Below are 6,073 nucleotides of genomic sequence, written 5' to 3' on the forward strand. Positions count from 1 at the left end.
TTGCCTGTGATGTATTGTTGTGTGCTATGTACTATGAGACTATGAATCCATTATCTTAATATCTTATGAACTTATCTGTGTATTGTTCATTTGTTTGAATATGGATTATGCATGGTTGCAATTGTTGCATCGAGCTAACTGTTTTAAGTGGTTACATGTATCAATGTTCCTGTTTTGTGTTATCGATTCCCGATCGTAATCCACATGTTCCCGATCGAAATATTCTGTTCCCGATATCCTGTAATATCAAATTCGATTTCCCGTCTGGCTTTCCCGTTCTCGCTACCGTTCCTGGCCAAAAAATACAGGAGCGGGAATGGTTAAGGTGTTTTCCCGACCGTTCCCAACCGCTTTCATCCATAGTGATACCGGACACGTCCGGTATTCACGAAATCTGTGGTCCACCCCCAAACTTGCTCCTTTTGATTTCTCCTTTCAATCCAAGTTGCAGGCACCTATAGTGATTTGTAATGCACACAGAACGTGCACACAAGCTCAACCACCACAAGTGGATCACAAATATCAAAAGAAATGCGAACTAAGACACGATATTTGTTTTACCGAAGTTCGGACTCTATCGAGTCCTACTCTCTATTGAGGGGCCTACGGGCAACCCAGCGAAGGTTAGCCCTAGAGGACACATGAAGGTCACTCTAGCCAGAGTCTTTTCCAGCTATTTTCCTCCTTCCACTAGTTGATTCCTTCCCTTGCGGTGGTGGAATCGACCGGTACAAACTTTCCGAGGCACACCACAATCTCTGGGGTGCTCTCCGGCGACGTCTAGCTATCTAGGACCGAAGAGTCCAAGAGCAACAAATGCAAATCATGAGATTGACAATATGCACAAGTGCTCAAGTGGATGGCTTGCTCTCTTTTTTAAATTTCACTCAACCCACAAATGGATTTGGCGATTGGAATGAATCACTCACTAAGAGAGGGTTTGAGAGAGTTGGCAAGGCTCAAAAATGTGAGAGAGAACCAGCAGAATTAGCAGCCTCCAAAGGTGGAGGCTTGGGGGTATTTAGAGCCCCCTTAAAAAACTAGCCGTTGGGCTCTGGGCAGTTAGTTCTCAAATCAGCCAGGTGTCGGTACTTCCGACATTTGTCCAAACTTCCGACTCCCAGAACTCCCGACACATGTTAGGACTTCCAAAAAAACTCAAACACCCAAACCATAGAGAAGCCCCTGTGCCCTACGCACATACTGGACACGTCCGGTCGGTATGCAGGGCACAGTGCAAACTGAGTTAGCTCTCAAGGCTCTCACTCAAACCTCACATGGGTAGGCTTGAGCACTTATAAACATAAATCTATCAACATGATGCATGCCTCTTTATAGTACGGTGATCCTATAAACTCAAGATTGAATGAAAATAAATTTAAACCTCTTGAGTTGATTCCTCTCAACCGAAGCCGTGTCTTTCAATCTCCATGAAGTGAGGGTGCCAACATGTCAATATCATTCTTTTCACTTGAGCATAGCCATCTTGAGCATGTGTCTTGATTCCATTCATCAAATAGATAATTCCATATGTACCAAGTCACTTTAATCAAATAATCCAATAGTGATTTGATCCTCCACATCAATATGACCTTCATAGCTTGATTAGTACCTCAACTAAATGCAAGTACTTTCTTCTTCACCCTAGCTAGGTTCTTCTGCCGTCAAGCCATCGCTTGCCCTTCACCCTTGCTTAGTACCTCGAAGCCTTTCCTGTCCAACACTTAGCAAATATGTTAGATCTTTAATCATGTTGTCATTCATTCATCCAAAACCCACTAAAGGGCTAGATGCACTTTCAATCTTCCCCTTTTTGGTGATTGATGACAACCCGATTAAAGCTTATAAAATGATATAAAATTTTAGGCTTTTGGGTTCAATAATTTATGAGAGGCTCCCCCTTAATATGTGCAACATGAATCGAATTCAATAATGACCTCAAATGTCAATTTGCACATACTAAAACAAATAAGAGACTCCCCCTAAATCATTGCATCCGTGGGGTGCAAGTGTGTGTGACAAAATAAAACTGTGATGCATATGACATGATATATCACACAAGAGTAAATAGAAAGCATCACACCATACATTTTCATTCTAAAACATGCATGGTCCTTATGAAAGTAAATACAACATATATATCACACACATAGTGTCGGGTTCATAAACCTGGGGTCCCTCGGGGACCGGCTTCCACGCCAAGGCTCGGCTCAAGCAGACAACACGTAACTCATGGGTCGGCCCAAGAGTCTAAAATGATAGGGCAGAAGGGCGGTCCAGTCACTCACCAGAAGGTCTGGCCGAAGAGGAACAACGCCCGCTCGTCAACTACTTCGGCCCACCTCTCCGACCGGAGCGCTCGCTTCAAACTCCAGCCGCCTCCGGACGGCCCCTCCGATCGGAAGGCCTGGCCCAAGCACTACTTCCGACTCTGACTCCATGTCTTTGACCTGGGTTCATAGGAACCCTACTCACCGCTCTTCTCCGACTGGCGTGGCCAGAGCCAACTGGGGCCATCGAACCGGGGACGCCCGCTCGAAAAGGACCAGGGGATGAACAAAGAAAGCAAGCCAGGGCACGCAAGTCAAACCATGATACCAGGGACCATACCCTATATGCCTGTAGGAATGGTACTCTGCAATCACCCTGACACAAATAGTATTGTAGGCGCCGACATCTCCCTCTACAGTATTGTGGGCACCGTTAACTCCCATACGGTAAGGTCTCCCACATGCCTCTGGGCATCGAAAGTGTTGTGGGCACTGGGATTTACCATACCAGGTGAACGTGGTGAAACTCCTCACATACCTCTAGGTATCAAACAATATTTGTAGGTACCGACGTCTACCATTCCTGAAGAAGGCAACACGACCTCCCACATGCATCTGACATTCTACAGTGACATCAACAGTGTTGTAGGCGCCTACCATTATCTTGTACCCGCCGGCATGGGCAACAAAGCTCAGTAGCATACATACCCTCACCCTCTCACTTGTAAAGCCATCCCCTTTATCTATAAAAGGGGATGCGCCCCCTCCAACAAAAGAGACCCTTTTTTAGTTAACAATCACCAATCAAGTTCACTAGCTCACAACCACAGAACCGCCGGGTTCGGACCTCAAGCACACGCTTGAACACTTAACTCATAGCGTAGCTCCTATCGCTCTCGGCCCTTCCGACCGGACCTCTTATACACCCCTTCTTTCTCCTTCTCGTTTGTAACCCCACTGCAAACTTCGAGCACTTGGGCTCAGGAATAAAGTCACTGACCGACCCAAACTAGACGTAGGGCACGTTGCCTGAACCAGTATAAACCCTATGTCATTGAGTGCTAGGCCACCTCCGATCACAACGTATGGAAAAACTGCAAATATTCACTAGTTGGTCACTTTCTGCACCGACAGTTGGCGCCGTCTGTGGGGAAGACGCTATACGTTCAACACTTTTTGGTCATCGGATGGCCCACTTTTCCGCCACGCTCGCCGTGGCGGGCTTGGGTGATACGATTCACTTTGACTTGCTGAGGTTTCCCGCACTCTCACTGGCTGGGATGCGGGCTCCACCTATCTTTGAGCCATCCCAGGCCTTCCTCTTCGGAAGCCTAGACTTCGTCGCCGATCGGCTCGGTGTACTACACCTCTACGAGGAGGCTCATGTCCCGACACCCATTGGAGGGGTGCCCTCCATCAACTCTGGGACGCATGACTTCAACGACGCGGCATCAGCGCTTCTTTCCGAGCAAACTCTCTGCTCAAACCCCGCTGTGAGTAATGTACACGCTATTATTTACTTACTATTCTCTATCTTCTGCCGATTACCCGGAGGAACCCCGTTGTCCCCGACGCGACCGCCATACGACCGGTTCCCCTATGGCCTCGTGTCTTCTGTGGACACATACGCCCGGGGGCTTCGAAGGATGCCAGTGTCGTCCCCTCTCGCATCCGAATTCGTGGGAATGGCGAGCTATGCTCTCACCTGTTTCCTCGACCTCATGGATGACGATGGTGAGAGTGATGGCTCCAGCATTGGCGACATGGCGCCTAGCCATCGTGTGTCCCAGGAGTGCGCCATGGCAGACGCTCCAGGACACCCACCAGTGGAAGCAGAGTCCTCATAGACTTGCACCTCATCAGACTCTTGTGTGGAGACCCCTAAGCTCACACGGGAGCACGGCAAGGCACTATGACAACAGTGGCTTCACCAGCCTCCAACTGTGCCGGCGCACTCGATGCACCACACTGCGCCCCGTGCGCATAGACCAGCGAGTGGCGCCTAGGGTCGCGCCCGTCAGGTCCGGCACAACACCATGGACAGGGGGACCGATCCCCCGTAGTTCGCTCGGGCCGATCAGAACATCGCCGTCGCGGCAATGCTTCTGCGTGGCCTGTCCGAGCCGAACGACCCTCATGAACAGGTGATCCACCAGAACCTTCGGGCACTAGTGGAGACCGCCGCCATTCACCAAGCGGAGTGCTCCGTATCGTGACGCCGACTCACGGCCTCGCTCCCTATCAGGGGAACGAGGACGCGACAGATGGGTCGCTCCACCCGATCGCCGCTACAATCACCAAGCGCGGCATAGGAGGCAGCATTGTCACCTCGTCTTGACTTGACGACCGCTCGGCACCGACCGCCTGTATACGCGCGGCTCGGACCGAACCGAGACACACGCAGCAGCGACCGGAGTCCTAGCCCTGATGGCCTGGGACCGCAGACCTTTGTCCAAAATCCCCAACAAACGCTGCTCCCGCCGTGCTCCGATGGAGGCCGGGGCAAGGGCAAGGCCAAGCGCCGGGATCAGGATGAGGGCCCCTCCATGCAGAGGGGGAAAAAGAATAGAAAGAATCGCCGCTGACCGGCCAACTCCGCATTGGTCGCCACAGCTGATCAAGCGGGCACTCAGCCCCAGCAGGACCCTCCTAGCCACTTCCACGAGCTCATGGAGAGCCCATGCACCAACCATGACTACCCCGTCAAACACCTCTACAAGGACTATGAGCTCCTCAAACGTTTCCTCCGACAGGCTGACGGGCCAAAGGAGGGAGATGGCAAGGAGGTGGCGGCCAAGAAAGGAGGCGCGGCAGGCAAGGATGGGGACGGTTTCCTCGACACTAACGAATGCATCTTGATCTTCGGCGGATCCGATGCTATCTGATCCAAGCGATAGCACAAGGTTCACTATAGAGAGGCATGCACTGTCGAGACAGCCATCCCCTCCTTCCTCAGCTGGTCAGAATCTCCGATCACCTTCGATCAGAGGGACCATCCCTCCCACGTCGTGAGACCAGGACGCTACCCGCTCATCGTTGACGCCATCGTCCGCAAGAAGCGCCTTACCAAGGTGCTGATGGACGGAGGCAGCGGCCTCCACATCCTATACATCGACACCCTCGACGCCATGCGCATCCCCCGATCGGAGCTCCGCCTGATGGGCCATGACATCAGGTACACCCCTCGTACCGCTATTAAGTCTCAGGCTCTCGTGAATTTTGTCGCTGAATGGACGGAGGTCCAGCTATAGACCCCGGATGTCACCCATGAGTACTGGACAATGTACTTCGACGGGTCCGTAATGGCGCCCGGCTCAGGGGCTAGAGTGGTTCTGATCTCCCTGGATGGAAGTAGGCTTCGCTACGCCATCCGCCTCCATTTTTTAGCTTCAAACAACGCCGCAGAATACGAGGCCCTTATCAACAGACTACGCATCGCCATCGAGCTCGGTGCTACATGACTCTACATTCATGACGACTCAGAACTGGTCATCGATCAGGTCACGAAGGAGTCTTCCTGCAAAAGCCCCCTCATGACAGCATACTACCAAGAGGTGCACAAGCTCAAGGACAAATTCCAGGGGATCAAACTGCATCACATCCCTCGAAGGGACAACGACGCTGCCAATTTCCTTGCAAAATTGGCCGCCAGGCGAGATCCATCCCTGAGTGCGGTCTTCATCAACGACATCCATGAGCTGTCCGCCCGCATCCTAGAAAGTCCGATCCAGACACACCCCGACGCCTAGCCGGTGCTTGGGGGCTCCGACCCTGACGCCCAACCGGCGCTCAGGGGCTCCGAT

The sequence above is a fragment of the Miscanthus floridulus genome, chromosome 9 (assembly GCF_019320115.1).
Source record: "Miscanthus floridulus cultivar M001 chromosome 9, ASM1932011v1, whole genome shotgun sequence".
In the NCBI taxonomy this organism is placed as follows: domain Eukaryota; kingdom Viridiplantae; phylum Streptophyta; class Magnoliopsida; order Poales; family Poaceae; genus Miscanthus; species Miscanthus floridulus.